At 34.7% G+C, this 17,629-nt stretch overlaps 1 pseudogene; it reads right to left on the bottom strand.

Annotated features, from left to right (window-relative positions):
• Positions 1 to 5,740: 5,740 nt before the first annotated feature.
• LOC125106986 (glyceraldehyde-3-phosphate dehydrogenase-like) overlaps positions 5,741 to 17,629 on the bottom strand; it is a 34,100-nt pseudogene continuing 22,211 nt past the window's right edge.

The following is a 17,629-nucleotide window of genomic DNA, read 5'->3' as shown; positions in this document are numbered from 1 at the left end:
CTTGTATTCAACACTGTACTAGAAGAGGAGATAAAATCATCCAAATCAGAAAGAACTAAGTAAAACTGCATGCTTGCAGATGACATAACCTTACAGATAGAAAACCCTAAAGACTTTTCAAACAACAACAACAACAACAACAAACCCAACTGTTAAAACTAATAAATACATTCAGTAAAGTTGCAGGATACAAAATCACGTTAAAAAAAAAATCAGTTGGGTGGGGTTATGGACATTGGGGAGGGTATGTGTTATGGTGAGTGCTGTGAAATGTGTAGACCTGGTGATTCACAGACCTGTACCCCTGTGGATAAAAATACATTATATGTTTATAAAAAAAATTTAAAAAATAATCTAAAAAATCACTTGGGTTTCCACACACTAACAACAATCTGAAAAATAAATGAGAAAAACACAATATTTTACATTACTGTCAAAAATTTTAAAAATACTGAGAAATAGACTTAACTAAGAATGTAAAAGACTTGTACACTGAAAATTATGAAACACTGACAAAATAAATTAAAGAAAATACAAGCAAATGGAAAGACACCCATGTTGATGATTTGGAAGACTTAATTCTGTTAAAATAGCCATACTATATAGATCAAAATGATCTATAGATTCAATGCAATAACAAAATTCCAATGAGATTTCTTATAGATATAGAAAAGGCAATTTTAAATTCATATGAAACTACAAAGGAATCCAATTGTCCAAATCAAACCTCAGAAAAAAGAACACAGCTGGGGGCATCACACTTTCTGATTTCAAATTATACGACAAAGCTACAGTCATCAAACACGATGGTACTGACAAAAGAACATATATATAGACCAATGGAACATAACAGAGATCCTAGAAATAAATCCACACATATGTGGTTAACTGATCTTCAACAATGGTGCCAAAAAGACAAAAAGAGAGAAAAGTTAGTCTCTTCAATAAATGGGGTTAGGAAAACTAGTCAGCCACATGCAAAAGAATAAAATTGGAGCCATACCTTATACTATACACATAAATCAACTCAAAGTTAATTAAGACTTAAATGTAAGACCTGAAACTGTAGAACTCCTAGAAGAAATCAGATAAAAAGATTGACATTGGTCTTGGCAATATATATATATATTTTGCTATGTCACCAAAATTATAGGCAACAAATACAAAAATAAACAAGTGAGGCTACATCAAACTAGGCTTCTGCAAAGCAATGAAAACAATCAACTAAACCAAATGGCAATCTATGGAATGGGACAAACATTTGATATAGACCAGGTATCTAGTAAAGGATTAACATCTAAAATACATAATGAATTTCTATAACTCAATAACAAAACACTCCCTCCAATAATCCAATTTTTTAAGAAGACTAAGGACTTGACTAGACATTTCTTCAAAGAAGATATGTAAACAACCAACAAATGTATGAAAAGATGCTCATCATCACTATCTAGGAACTACAAATTAAAACCACAATGAGATATCACAATGTTGGGATGCCTATTATCAAAGACAGAGACTGAGACCAAAAAGTATTGGTGAGGATGTGGAGAAATTGGAGTCCTCGTACACTGTTGCTGAGAATTCAAAATGGCACAGCTTCTATGGAAGCCAGTATGAAAGTTCCTTAAAAACTAAAAATACAACCGTCATAAGATTCAGTAATCCCACTTCTGAATATTAAATTAAGAAATTGAAATTGGGATCTTGAAGATATATTTGCACTCCCATGTTCACTGCAGCATTATTTATAATAGCCAACATGTGGAAACAACCTAAATGTCGGTCAACAGAGGAACAGATAAAGACAATACCCACAATGAATTATCATCCCACCTTAAAAAAGAAATCCTGAAATATGTGACAACATGGATGAAAGTTGAAGACATTATGCTAAGTGAAATAAACCAGTCACATAAAAGACTAACACTGATTCCACTTCTATCAGGTATCTAAAATAGTCAAATTCATAGAAGCAGAGGCAAGAATGTCACCAAGGACTGAAGGGAGGGATAATTGGGGAGTTGTTAATCAAGGGTATCTAGTTTGTTATTCAAGACAAATAAGTTCTAGAGAACTGCTATACAAATTTTGCTTACAGTTAATCATACTGTATTTTAGATGTAAACATCTCTTAAGAGGGTAGATCTCCTGTTAATTTTCTCACCACCATCAGAAAAAAAAGTCAGTGCTTGCCCTCAATATGTCAGTTGTGGAAGATTAAGTTATGTGAATTATTTTTCTTCCACAGTATCAAAAATGGAATTCTTCCTAAAAACATAGAGCTGAAAATCAATTTCTGTGGTGTTAGGTTGTTTTCACAAACATAGATGTCAGTGGGAAGCACTGTGGTTATGATTGGGTTGATTCCTCTTTAACATATTCTGTCTCTCCTATTCTCTCCTATTTGTTTTTCTTCAAAACTCCATTACTTTACTGACTGCAGGGATTCTTCTCCCATTACTCCTTTAATTTATCCTCTTTACTTCTAAGAAGTTGTTATCTTTGAACTTTCCTACCTATTCCATGACTTCCTTCCCTGAGTGGAATACTCCTTCCTTCCCACAGGTGGAAGACTAACTCATCTCAATTTAATTATCCCTCCTTCCTGAAGGATGACTGAAGCAATTATAACAGGGGTAGATCCTTGATCTGACTGGATTGAATGATCTTCTTTGATAATTTGGGACTAAAATTCAAAAATCCTAGCCTCTTTGATGTTGATTGTACTAAGTAGATAAATAACTAGCAATGAAAGGCAGACATTAGAAAAATCTAACTTCCAACCAGAAGCCAGTGGAAAGGGTAGAAGAAAAAGAACCCCTGACACTGTCAGCTTTCTGGTTTCTGGTGCTAGTCCTTGGAAAGATCTGGTAGAACTTTTATGTCTTGGGCTCTCTGAGAAACTTATGCATCCTTGAAATATTTTCTTCTTAATTGCAACATAGTTGTAGCAAGATTGTGTAATTTTCAGTCAAAAGAACCCTGACTTTGGATCCTTTGCCTCTTCTCTACATCTTTTATTTCCCATCTCTGCCCTTTCTGACTTTTTTTTTTTTTTAACTTATTTGAGGTCTGACATAATCCTCCCTACTGACATTTATTTTCTCTTCCTTTCCTTCTTGCCTCTTAATTTCTATCCACAATTTAGGTCCCTTTTTCTACTCTCTCTGCTTTCTCCTCTCATGGTACTTCTGACCCTTATAGCCTGATGTTAACATAATTCTCCTCTAGAGTTTCTAAGTCCATTCTTATCTCATTGCTTTTCTTCCCTTTCTTAATCACTATTTCCTATTCTTGAATCTAATGAGGCTTGGACTTATGCATAAGTCTTTGTTTAGGTTTTTTAAACTCTGCAACTTCCCATATATGTGAGGTAGAAACCTACAGTGTTATATTACAAAAGGAAAAATAAAGGAAAAATCCTATTTCTAAATACATAAGCATACTACAAAAGGATAAATACTGTATAATTCTTTTTTCAGATAACTTACTAAAATCCATTTAATTTTTAGACAAGGAAAATGAAACAATTCTTGAATGCTTTGAGGTCATTGTGTCATGTCTTGTCTATAGCATACAGACCAAAATGATCAGCTTGCACTATGTGAAAATCTGAAAAGTAAGGTTTAATCTTGTCCTCAATTAAAACACCACTACCTAATTGTCATTCAGTGTTCTTGCAGGAGCTGAAAATATGAATATGAGAGAAATTTCCATGAGGGTAATGTTTATAGTCATTTCTGGGTTAAAGAACAAAATTTATTTCACTTTATGGGAATGTATTTCCTGACATTTGTTCTATTGCATTATAATCAAAGGACTGGAGTGCTGAATGTGGGGACTTTTCCAGGAAGGCTGACTGTAAGTGATTATGTAAAGTTCTAAGCAAAGGCAATCTCCATTATGCACTCTGACTGTCAGTAACTCTTTGCAGGTTACATATTGCTGAATATAATAGGTTTCTGCCTACTGGGATTCCACAGGAGATTTTGGATTGTTTTATAAGTATAAAGATAGGTAGGTATGCTGCTGCCAATAAACTTGAGCCCAAAGAGACGAACCTGTTCAAATCATATCCGTGGATTTGATTACATTTTCTTTTATAGACATGGGGAGAATTTGCTGGCAAATATGAAGTTGTTTTTCAGATCTATGACCTCTGACCTACCAGAGAAGGAAATTGGCCTGAGTACTCATGGAACTCTCTGAGCCATATCTTGAACCTCTCATACGGGAACCACTGAGTTGAGCATGTTTATATTTATATTGTTAAGGAGGTATAATATTGGATTTTTTATGCTAAATACTTGGTAGGGAGTGACTTTAGGATATGACATGAAATTATGTACATGTCTTACATTTATTGATTTTCATCCACCTACAGAACTACGAATAGTTAAAAAGACTTGGAATAAGAAGTTTTACACACCAGAATTTTTATGACTTAATCATTCCCTTCAGGTGTTTGTTCAAATATCTTTTCCTCAGAGAGGTTTTCCAAATTCAACTTTTCTAAAAGAGAGCCACCCAATTACCATGTATACCCATATCTTAATGTTTTTTTTTTAAGATTTTATTTATTTATTTGACAGAGACACAACGAGAGAGGGAACACAAACAGGGGGAGTGGGAGAGGGATATGGAGGCCTCCCGCTGGGCAGGGAGCCTGACAGCGGTTTCCATCCCAGGACCCAAGCAGAAGGCAGATACTTAACGACTGAGACACCCAGGCACCCCTAACTTAATGTTCTTTCTAGCACATGCCATTCCTTTATATATAGAGAGAGGCCATCTGTGTACCACTCCTTCCCTCAGCTAGAACATTAGTTCCATGAAGGTAGGGCTTTTGTCCTTTTTGTTCCCTACTTTATCATCTAGTCAGAAAATATTCTAACTTGGTGAGTGAATCAATCATAGCATTAGCTATCATGATTTAAAAAAAGAAGAAAAAGAAAAAGAGATAGATATAAACTGATTCACAATAGAAAGATTGTTGAATAACCTAGTATAAATTCATAGCTTAAACTATTAAAACCTGTTATATGTTTATAGCTTAAACCATTTTTGCAATGAAGAGATTTAAAAAAATTTTTTAACACTTTGTGAATAAAGTAAGACCTAGAATTGTATATATAATATGGTAACAATGTGTATATGTATACCTAGTGGAGACTGAGAAAACACATTCCAAACTATTTATAGTGCATGAACTTAGATAGAAAGACATCATTTATTTTCTTTATTTCTAAATATTCTGCAATTGTTATTTACCAACTATGGTCAGAAGAAATGAGGCAAAAAGGAAGAAAAGGAGAAAAAATATAGTAGTGAGTGGGAACTGAGTATTACAGATAGTTCAGTGATCATGTTAAGGCACTATAAGCAGGAAGACTTTAATAACTAATAGTACATGTGTTTTTTGAACACTCATTATGTTTAAGTACTGTTTGAAGTTTTGTTTTTTTTAGGGGTATAGTATACATTATTGATGACACATGACAAGCTGGGGCTCCCCAAGCCCCTCCCATTCAAATGGTCTGGGATGGAAACATGTGCAGAAGTCATGAGATTCTCAGTGTATTAGGGGATGAGTTGGGGCAAGGACTCCTGGAAGCTGAGAGCCACTCTCTTCCTCCTGCTCTTGCTGGAGCTGGTGGTCCAGGGGCCTCTTACTCCTTGGAGTAAGCTTTAGGGTAAGCTTATGGAGGCCATATAGACCATAAGGTCTACCATGTGGTTACTGTAGCCAAATTCTATTGTCATACCAGGAAATGAGCTTGACAAATTGGTCATTGAGAGCAATGCCAGCCCCAGCATTGAAGGTGGAGAATGGATGTCACTGTGAAAGTCATAGGAGACAACCTGGTCCTCAGTGTAGCCCAGGATGCCTTTGAGGATGACCTCTGATGCCTGCTTCACTACCTTCTTGATGTCATCATATTTTGCAGCCTTCTCCAGGCAGCAGGTCAGATCCACATCTGACATATTGGAGGTGGGGACTTGGAAGACCATGCCAATGAACTTCTCATTCAGCTCAGGGATGACCTTGCCTATAGCCTTAGCAGTGCCAATAGAAGCAGGGAAAATGTCCTAGGCAGCCTCTTGGTCACCACTCCACAGCTTCCCAGAGGGGCTGTCCATGGTCTTCTGGGTGGCCGTGATGTCCTGGACTGTGGTCATGAGTCCCCCCACAATGCTGAAGTTGTCATGTATGACCTTGGCCAGAGAGGCCAAGCAGTTGGTGCAGGAGGCATTGCTGACAACCTTCAGGGAGTTGTCATACTTCTCGTGGTTCATGCCTATCACTAATATGGCATCAGCAGAAAGGGCAGAGATGATGATCCTCTTGGCCCCACCCTTCAAGTGAGCCCCCACCTTCTCAATGGTGTAAGACCCCAGTGGACTCTACAACATACTCAACATCAGCCTCACTCCATTTGATGTTGGCGGGATTCTTGCTCCCAGAAGATGGAGGTGGCTTTCTCTTGATGACAGATTTCCCATTCTTAGTCTTAACTGTGCTGTTTGTGCTGTCAACTTTACTGTGGTGGAATCATACTGGAACATGTAGACCATGTAGTTGAAGTTAATGAAGGGGTCGTTAATGACCACAATATCCACTTTGCCAGAGATAAAAGCAGCCCTGGTGACCAGGTGCCAAGATGGCCAAATTCATTTACTCTGACCTTCACCATGTGTCTCTGGCATTGCACGAGAGAATGCAGCTGTCTGCCAAATGGGGAGGAGCAGAGAGCCTGAAGTTCTTTACATAAGTAAAATTGTTTAATTCTCATAATTACAAAATGAGGTCAGTGTTATACTTCTTGTTATTATCATCATTGTCATCTCCTCTGTCTAGATAGAACCCAGAGAGGTCATACTGCTTCCCAAAGTTGCCCATCCAGGAGCTGGCGGACCTGAGATTTGATCTGATTCAGGATCTGTAGCCTTAACTTCTGATTAAGAATAAGAAAGGGAGTAACTGTTTCTGAAATAAAAATAAGGAAAACATCATTTCATTCTAGAATTTGTATCTTATTTATTTTTTAAAAAACAAAGCAGTGTAAAATATTTTCTTTACTATTTAAAATGGCTCATTTGGGTTTAGCCAAACATATAGGGCAATTTTGGATATTTGGATATGAATGAGCAAATTGCTGCTAGAATGTAAATTGATGAGTTATAGGACACATATTGTGTGATAATTATAGTGTTTTAGTAATATGACAGGCTACTCAGTACAGCAAGTGACCTTAATAATAACTTAGAACTCTGGATATACACAGCCTCAGGTTGTTGTTGTTTTTTTTTTTTTAAATATATAAGTTATTAGGGCTTTGTATCAAAACACCATTTTGAAGTAGTCTGAAAACTCTTTTTTCTATATTTAACTTCACAATGTTCACTCTTTTCATAAAATGCAACAAAAGACCTATAACTCTATCATTATGTGGTAGAAAGAATATGAGCTTTGGAATTAAACTGGTTTTGGTTTGACTCTAATGAACATTTCATTCTATGATAGCATACAGGAGGCACAATTTCTAGTATATGATTTATAATGACAGTTCAGGTGAGAAGTTTTCATATTTCTCTAATGTTTAGAGTATATGCCATTGCAGTTCCATAGAACGGAATGATCCAGTTGTCATTTTCAAAATTAAGAATCCTGGGTATTATTTACTAATTGTAACAAATGGATTAATTATATAACTATAAAAGTGATTGAAGGCACAGCTGACAGTTAAAAATGCCTTTACAAAACCTATACCTGGTTCTGTTCTCAGTAAAAACAGTTCAGGAAATTTAATTTAGGATGCCAGGTGGCACAATAGGTTATACATTAACTTGTCCCCTCTGGAAAATTAAATTTGAATTTGGCTCTGGTCACAAATGAAATGAGTCATTTGGTACATGCCACTAAGGATACTCACAAAACCAAAATGACATTTCATTGAAAAATCACCTGTTAAGAAAAATGTCTGCAGTCACTGGGGACATTTTCAAGAAAAATAAACAAGTGTGTAAGGCAAAAAGAAAGGGATCTAAAGGGCTACTGTGAATTATAGTCTTGTTGAAGATCTGGAGGAAGAAAAGTGCTATACCACTTACGAGTTTATATTCAGCTACAAATCTAAATTTTAGTTTGTACTTCCTGTTTTTTCCCAGTTTCCGGATTATAGGAGATTATTCACTTATTTCCCAAAGAGAATTGGCTTTTATCCTTGTCACAGCTTTAGCCAAATGTCAGTTTGTATCAAATTATCATGGATTACTGAGCTCACTACAAGGAACCATCTAATTGTGATTCTAAACCATATGTTTAGCTCTTCCTGTTCCTTTCAGGTAAATAAATAACGTAATTATAAGGACTATTCTTTCTTCATTTAAGGGACTAAGAAAATGTACAATTGACAGACTTCAGTGATAACCTTAATTTGGAATTAATGCTTATTCCTTTCACTATTACATTCTTGCCCATGTAGTAATCACATAGTAAGTATTTAGACAGATGAGATTAATAATGGTAAAATTTACGGGACAAACATCAAAGTTCAGTTTTTTCATATTCACTATTAGAGAAATACAGTACACAAATAGTGAAATCATTTTAGTTCCTATTTTAGGTGTTTTGTACCAGATTCTAAATAGACACCGTCAGTTCATTGTTTTAGGGTCTCCAGACTTAAGGGGACTCTGCTTTCTAAATCAGGCCATGCCCGTTAATATTCTACTAACAGTGGTTGCCTGGGTGGCTCAGTGGGTTAAAGCCTCTGCCTTCGGCTTAGGTCATGATCTCAGGGTTCTGGGATCGAGCCCCACATCAGGCTCTCTGCTCAGAGGGGAGCCTACTTCCTCTTCTCTCTCTCTCTCTGCCTGCCTCTCTGACGACTTGTAATCTCTCTCTCTGTCAAATAAATAAATAAAATCTTTAAAAAAAATATTCTACTAACAGTAATATCCAGACCACACTGTCTCATGACTGCTTTCAGTCCCCTTTCTAATAGTTGATGCTTTCAAGGTCCAGTGGTCCTGGGCATATAAACTGCCAGGCCTGCTCATGCTAGGGCAAACCAAGGTCCTCTTTAATCTAAAGTTTTACCTCAGCAGGCAAATTTTTGACCATTCTTCTCTATCACTGGAGAAAGCTTATGATAAAAATTTATACCGTGACTAGGCAATGTTAATGACAAAAATTTATTCACTGTATCCCTGGTTTTTATTCCCAACACTACTTGCTAAGCAAAGGTCCTTGCTTAGCAATCTTATTAGACTTAAGCAAATGGACAAACCTCACCCTAAATAGATTAAGATAATAGGGTCATGCAGCAAGATCTACCAAAAAAAAAAATTCATAGGATTTGTATATGTTAATTTATTTTTCCTAAATGCAAATATGCAAATGTACTTTTATGAAAAGAATGCATTGACCTCAGGCAAACCTTATGTAGGAATAATGGCCTTAGATTTACTAATATTCTCTATTCACAAAGAAGTCATTGCAATTAGAATAATTATTTTTAAAAAACCTATAATAGCAAATCAAAATAAATATGCACACATGGATATATTGAACTCTTCTATAAAAAAAGGAAAAAAGTTTTATAAACATAGCTTCTCTCTTTTATATGGCCTAAATGAAATTTGTGTCCTTTGTATTTTATTAGTCTTAGTAATCTTAGGAACTGTAAAACTTAAAATTATTGTTGCTTTTGTGTGGTAATATCTAGATCTATATTCTCTAGGAAGGGCATAATATAGAAAATTAATAGAGAATTTTCTCTGCAGTTTTCAAGTGTAATGGGTGAAATTGTGATTTTGCTTTTATTATTTTCAGATTTTTAAAATCTGACTTAAAGAGTCTGGCAATTATGGAACCAATGAAAGACAAGTGAGCAACATATATTGTCTCCTTTCTAGGAGATAGGTATTGAGTATGAGCCACTGTAAACAAAAATTTTCTTAGACCTCTGCCTGATTACATATTTTTACCTTAGACACTCTGGAAATAAATACCACTTTTCAATGATAAGTATAAAAACTTTCAATTTACTGTCTAAATATTTTTTCAACTACCAAACTGAAAAGCAATTGGCAGTTTTATTGAATGTTAAATCCAGTCTTATTTTTTCAGATCTTCTTTTGTTACCTTTAAAATAGAGTTTCAAATGTTTAACCAGAAGTTTTGAAAACACTTTAAAATCAATAGTGAATAGAAAAGTAGCTTTGTGGGACTTTCAGAATATATTTCCTTAGTCATAGAAACCATTTCTAAGGTTTATAGAAACCATTTCTAAGGATTGGAAAGAGTATATACTGTGTCTCAGTTGGGATTCATTTGAAGTTAGCATTTCAATTATAATTCTCTTACTATAGTATGTTTTCAAATTATTTAAAATTCTCTGAGATTTAGGACTCAATTTTTTTAAACATTGAGATATCCTATCAACTTATTTTTAATCAATTTGTTATAATATACTTTTAATTAATCGTGACATACATAAACATCATCTAGCTTATTTTAAATACAATTAGATCATGTAATTCCTTATTCCTTTGCTTAAACTCCTTCAATAAATCCTTGTTGCTTTTAAGATAAACACACACACATATTTTTTCAGGGTTCAGGCTTATAAGCATGGATATGACTCTGGCTATTTAAAAAAAAAGTTAAATTTATTGGAGGGCCTACACTAGTAATGGGTAGCTAATGGATAATCTTGGAAGACCTATAGTAACAAAGTTTGGAATTCCAAAAATCAGAAAGAACAGAAATTATCCTTTATAAATGACTGTCTATAAATGCAGCATAGCCTATCAGTTGGAGTTTAGACTCTGAAGTCAGCCTAACTGAGTTTGAATTCTGACTCTGTTGTTTCGTACTGTATGAGCTTGTTTAAGTTACTTAACCTTTCCATGGCTCAGTTTTCTCTGTAAATAGGAGTAACAGTATGTAGTCATAAGGGTTGGTGTTAGGATAGGGAAAGCTATGCTCTAAACAAATAACTCCTCCAAATCTCACTAACTTAAAAACAAAGGTTCGGGGCTTCTGGGTGGCTCAGTGGGTTAAAGCCTCTGCCTTCAGCTCAGGTCATGATCTCAGTGTCCTGGGATCGAGACCCATATGGGGCTCTCTGCTCAGCAGGGAGCCTGCTTCCCCCTCTCTCTCTGCCTGCCTCTCTGCCTACTGTGATCTCTGTCTGTCAAATAAATAAATAAAATCTTTAAAAAACAAAACAAAACAAAGATTCATTTTATGTTCATGGAACATGTTCATTTATGAGTTGGCTAGTTGATAACCTCCATGTTTTTGTCATGTTTTGGACTCTTGTATCCAGCCTGAAGGAAGAGATATTCTCTGGAGCATTGTAAATGGCCATTAAGAGAGGGCTGGAGGGTATCATACTGGTAACTAGTTGGTAGGCCTAAGTATCTTTTCTACTTACAACTCACAAGCCAAAACTGGTCACTTGGTTATACCAGAGGGACATCAGAGGGTGTGATCTTACTGAGCCCAGAATATTTGGCAAAGAGCACAAATGACTACTGAAAGTTCCTGAATGAGTAAATATTTGTAAAACACTTAGAGCTGGACTTGGCACATAATAAGACCAATATATGTGTCCTAACTAAATAAAAGAAATCGGGTATTCCTAGGTATAATCACAGTCAGTCAGAGCTAACTTTAATAAATATCAGCCATCTTATTTCATCATTCATTTCAGACACAACATCCAAGGCTGAGCTTCAGGTATTTTCATATACCATTACTGCTGGTAGGTGTCATTTCTCTGTCTCCATAGGGAGAAATGGACCAAATACATGTTTCCTCTTTTACCAGTAGAAAGAGGGTTCAATATTGGTGGTTGCTCAAACCATGAAATGTTAACAAAATTACTCCTTTGGCTACTTTATTTCCTCACATATCCTTCTACCTAAACTACATCTCTAAAAGTAATACTTCACCATAACCTAACCAACCTTAAAATTGCAAAGATACCCAATTCTCTCCAGAAAAGCAAGCAATCCAAAATCTCATCAGTTACGTAGACAGCCCCAAGAGTCTAGGTGTCCAAATCCAAGACTTCTAGGTGACATCTTTTATTTCCTTAAGTCTATTATTAGTCCATATCAGTAAAAATGATCTACAAATGCTAGTGGAAGAAAGGGAGAAAAGGAGGAAAAAATGCAAGCACAGAAAATACCCTTACTTTGTGCAGGTCTAGTCCATTTCTGTCTTAGGGTAAAAGTTGGTATTTATGACTTTTTAACTTTATTATCAACTCATTATTACTTTTGCCGTTAGCCAGAACCTTGACTATGTCTGTTTTATTTGTTTCAACTTGTAAGGATGACACAGAATATTCTTGTGAGATCTGATCCTATTTGTTATGGATTATAGCTGTCTTCCATTACCTTTTGTCACTGAACAGGTGACATTAGGGGTCTATGGTTCCATTCATGCTTCAATTCACTCAATATACATTTTTAATAACTCATGTATTTCAGGCACTGTTCTATACAGTGAGATACTTTGATGGACAAAACAAATCTCTCTGTCCCTGAGTCACTAACACTCAAGAATGATGTATAATATATAATGTCAAAATGTAGTAAGCATGAAAGAGAGAATAGGTAGAGAAGCATAAACAGGGCTGAAATTCCTGTAGTGGGGAAATTGGAACTCAGTTTTCCTTAAAACAGATCCATTGCCCACGGCAACTTTGTAAACTTCAGTTTAGGATTGCTCACTGAGTGACATCCAGAACCTCAATGGCCAAGTAGCAGTATCAGTTTTTAATTTGTAGAAATATTGTTTCAGTTACATAAAACAAATGAATGGGTCATTTACTTTCCTAGGGACAGCTACATGTCATACTCCGTCATAGGAGACCTAACACATGAGTTCTGGCTATGAGAGGAAGACAACATATATAAAGACCATGTAGCACATCCTCTAGGCAGAAGATAATATCCAGATCTAAAAACGATTTGAATTCTTATGTCGGGAAAAATTTTAATAGAAATTTCCTCATTTTATAATAGCAGCTGCTTCTTGATCTTCAATTAACTGATAAGCCCTATGAATCATAATTTTGAATTTCATTTTTTCCATAACACAGTTTCCTTAAGGTGATGATATCATCCTACCAGAAGCGTGGATAAGGCATTTAAAGATCTATGAATGTTTGTGCTTATATAACATGATGAACAGAGAAATATATTAAATCTGGAATGTATACCTCTTTCATGTCCTCTCCATAATGGAAGGTGTACAATGCTATATGCTTAATATCAGGTATCTAGTTGGCTGTACCCTTTCGGGTATGTTAGTGAGTTCAGGGCACAGAGGTGGTGCTTTTTTTTTTTTTCTGGAAATTTGGGCTTTTTGTATGGTATAGCAAAGTCAGCTATTCAAAGACTGATTTTGAGCTGATGAATACTTTTCCTTACTCTCAAATAACCACTTTATTTAATAACCCATTGGACAAACTTTCAGGTGTCTAGAATGAGACTGAATGATATGATGTCCTTCATTAAGTTTCTCTCCAGTAGAGAGGAAATTTGGTAAACATTCACATGGAACTCACCCTAAAATGTCCAGGAACATCCCTCTTCATCTAACTGTTCTTTAAAATGTTCTAACAGAAATCATACTAACCCTTCTCTGTCGCTCCTATCTCACATCCAAGGGGTTATATATTCCTGTTAGTTGTCTATTAATATCACCTATTGTTGTGCCTGGTACATAGGAGGAATGGATACATGTCTCCAAATCTTTTGTGTATGATCTAACTGCCATATTGTTCATCTCTAATTCATACTCCAATTGTCACCAGAGTAATTTTCTGAAACAAAAAATCTGATTGTGTATCCTATCATATAGTCCTTCACTACTTAACTTCTACCATTTTACCTCTTTAGATTCATTCTTTTTTTTAAGATTTTATTTTTATTTATTTATTTGAGAGAGAGAGAGAGAGCATGAGGGGGAAAGGTCAGAGGGAGAAGCAGGCTCCCTGCTGAGCAGGGAGGCCAACGCGAGACCCTATCCTGGGACTTCAAGATCATGACCTGAACTGAAGAGAGTCGCCTAACAAACTGAGCCACCCAGGTGCCCCTAGAGTCATTGTTTACCAATCTTTTCTCTATTCAGCCCACTTCCTACCACTTTTTTCAGTTGCTACCTGGAGACCTAATACAAAGTCATTCTATTATTACAGCCTTTCTGTTTGTGTTTTCTTTATCTGGAATATTCTTGACAACTCTTACTTGAATTGATAAGACTCCATATGTAATCCTAATACTGGTGACCATTTATAGAAGATCTACTATGCATCAGTACCTGGACCTATATTTTAAATCCTTTCAACAACTCTTTGCAGTAGATGTAATTCTGTGATATGTATGAGGAAATTGAGTCTCAGAAAGTTAACATGTATCCAAATTCATAGTAAGGTGTCAGATTTGAATCTCTAGTTCAAATATGGTAGCTTTTTTGTACAATATCTATTTTTACACAGTGGTCTTCCCTGGAAATTTTTCTTATGTGCTCAAGTTCTCTTAAATTACAAAGTGTCCAAGTTTTCTTAAATTACAACATATGCTTGCTTATATTAAGTGGCCCTTCCATGTCCTTTATAATATTGTGATTTTTAAATAATTGTTGTATTGTATTCCAATTATGTTTCTTATCTAGAGAATATCATATTAATCTTTGTGTGTTGGCATATAGTAAGAACTCAATATTTGCAGAATAAATAAGTGAATTAGTAGAATTCATAATACCTATCTTCCAAGTTGGGTTTTTATTTTAGATCTGTAATATTTTTCCTAGCATTTCCATACCTTTCTGGATACTAAAATGTAGGGGAAGAGGGTTTAACCCTCCATTACCTCACTTCATTTAACTCTTCACACAAAACTAACCTCTTTATATTAACTTCCTAATGCTTTGTGTTATTATAATTGACAGGTGCCAAATTTTTTACTCCAATACTATAATTTGGGATTTATTGTTAGAGATTATACATCTCATGAAAGCATATATGTTTATCTCGCTAGTATGTATTTAGAGCAAGATCTATCTTCTGTCCATAGAAAATATTTGGTAAGTATTTGAAAATGGACCCATAATAAAACCCAAATAACCAAAGCAATCTTGAGAAAGAATAACTAAGCTGGAGGCATCATGCTCCCTGATTTCAAACTATGACACAGAGCTATAGTAATCAAAACAATATGATATTGGCATAAAATTAGACACACAGACAAATGGAACAAAATAAGGAGCCCAGAAATAATGCCACTATGAAAAATAACAGATAAGAATATATAGGTGGGATGGCATCAACCTAAAAACTTCTGCACAACAAAGGAAACCTACCACCAAAAAAAAAAAGGCAACCTACTGAATGGAAGAAAATATTTGCACAGCATGTATCTGACAAAAGGTTAATATCCAAAATATATAAAGAACTCATACAACTTATAGCAAACAGGACAAAACAAAACCACCAAACAATCTGATTTTAAAGTGAGAAGATCTGAACAGACATTTTTCCAGAGATGACATACAGATGACCAACAGGTTTATGAAAAGATTCTCAATCTCACTAATCATTAGGGAAATGCAAATTACAGCCACAATAGGATACCACTTCACACCTATTAGAATGACTATCAAAAAGACAAGAAATAACAAGTGACAGTGAGGATGTGCACTGTTGGTGAGAGTGCAAATTGGTGCAACCACTATGGAAAACAGTATAGAGGTGTCTCAGAAAATTTAAAATAGAACTACCATATGATCCAGCATTTCTACTTCTGGGCATTTATACGAATAAAGTAAAAATGTTAACAGAGAAAGATATTTGCACCCCATGTTCATTGCAATGTTGTTTATAATAGCCAAGATATAGAAATAATCTAACTGTTCATGAATGAATGGATAAAGAAAATGTCACACACACACACACACACACACACACACACACACACACAATAGAAGAATATTATTCAGCTACAAAAAAGAATGAAATCTTGCCATTTGTGACAACATGGATGGAACTTGATGGCATTATGCTAAGTGAAATAAATCAGACAGAAAGACAAATACTATATGATTTCATTTATGTGGATTGCAGAAAATATACAAAAAATGTGAGTTCATGGAGACAGAGAAAAGAAAGGTGGTTGCCAGAGGCAGGGGTGGTAGTGGGTTGGACAAATGAGTAAAGGAGATAAAAACCCATAAACTTCCAGTTACAAAATAAATAAATCATGAAGATTTAATATATAGCCTGGTGACTATAGTTCATAATCCTGTTGTATATTTGAAAGTTGCTAAGAGAATAGATCTTACAAGATTTCATCACAGAGAAAAAGTTTGTAACTCTATACAGCAATAGATATTAACTCGACTTATTATGGTCATCATTTCATAATATATACAAACATTCAGCAATTACACTGTATACCTGAAACTAATATGTTATCTGCTAATTATATCTTTTAAAAAAGAAAACTGTAAGATGTAGGTAATCAAAAATAGTTGTTGATGAAATGAACAAATGCAAGAATTATATAAATGTAGAGGAAATTTGCCTACACTTACCTGAATGGAAGTAAAATTTTCTCTTCTATAAACACCGGAGAAAGGGAAACTCTCCTCCAATTGGAAGGGGAATGGGATGAGCTATATTCGAGAATATGAAAGCCCAAATGTGTCTATCCCATAGTGTTTTGAAGCTTTCTGCCAGCTTCAGAATCTAAATCCTCTCACATTTACATAATACATTTCTTCTCTAGTTCTTTCCCTTAGGAAATTCTTCCAAAAATATAAATTCTTGTAAGTAATGTGTTATGGAAATGCAGTCTTCTTCATGTGAACTATGTTATATCTATATATTTACCAGTCCCAGTTGTGAAATTACAGTTTTTAGACTTTTGCTAAAGTTAGCTTAGTTATTAGACCAATATTGATTTTGTTTATAGCATTATCTGAAGAAAAAGAGAGCACTGCTTTTAAGTATTAAATTCTATAGGAACCTTTTTCTTATGTGTATTTTATTTGTATGCATTTTTTTTCTATTAACCATGAAGATAGTTTATAAGGTAAGGGATATTTTTGACAAAAATTCAAGTTATCAAAGTTAAATTTCATTTTATCCACTTAGTCATGCATTATTCATTTAGCATATGATTATCCAGTACTTCCAGTGTGCCAGAAATGAGTGTCAGCACACAATTGTAAAAATAAATACATAATTTTTGAAAAATTGGAGCTAAAATAAATTTGTATGTATTATAATTACTGATTTTCACTTTAATTCCTAGAAAAAAAATAGCTTTACTCTGATATGTCATAAAAAATCAGCCACATGAACTTTAATATTCATTTCAGAAATCATTCTTCACCTTTTTCAATATGCTAGAACTTTGTACATTTAAGTCTCACTCAACTGCTCAGAAACTGTCAAAAGTATAATTATAGTAGTTTAGAGTTGTAGCTAATCTTAGAAATAATCCAGTCACAAAACTCAAAATGGAATTTTACAAAATGATTTACCTATTTACTCAATTGTTAAAGGTAGAGATAGTATAGGAACCAGCTATAATCATT

Source organism: Lutra lutra, chromosome 8, assembly GCF_902655055.1.
Source record: "Lutra lutra chromosome 8, mLutLut1.2, whole genome shotgun sequence".
NCBI classification, from domain to species: domain Eukaryota; kingdom Metazoa; phylum Chordata; class Mammalia; order Carnivora; family Mustelidae; genus Lutra; species Lutra lutra.
The sequence above is the reverse complement of the archived record's forward strand: the minus strand, read 5'-3'. Positions and strand labels throughout refer to the sequence as shown.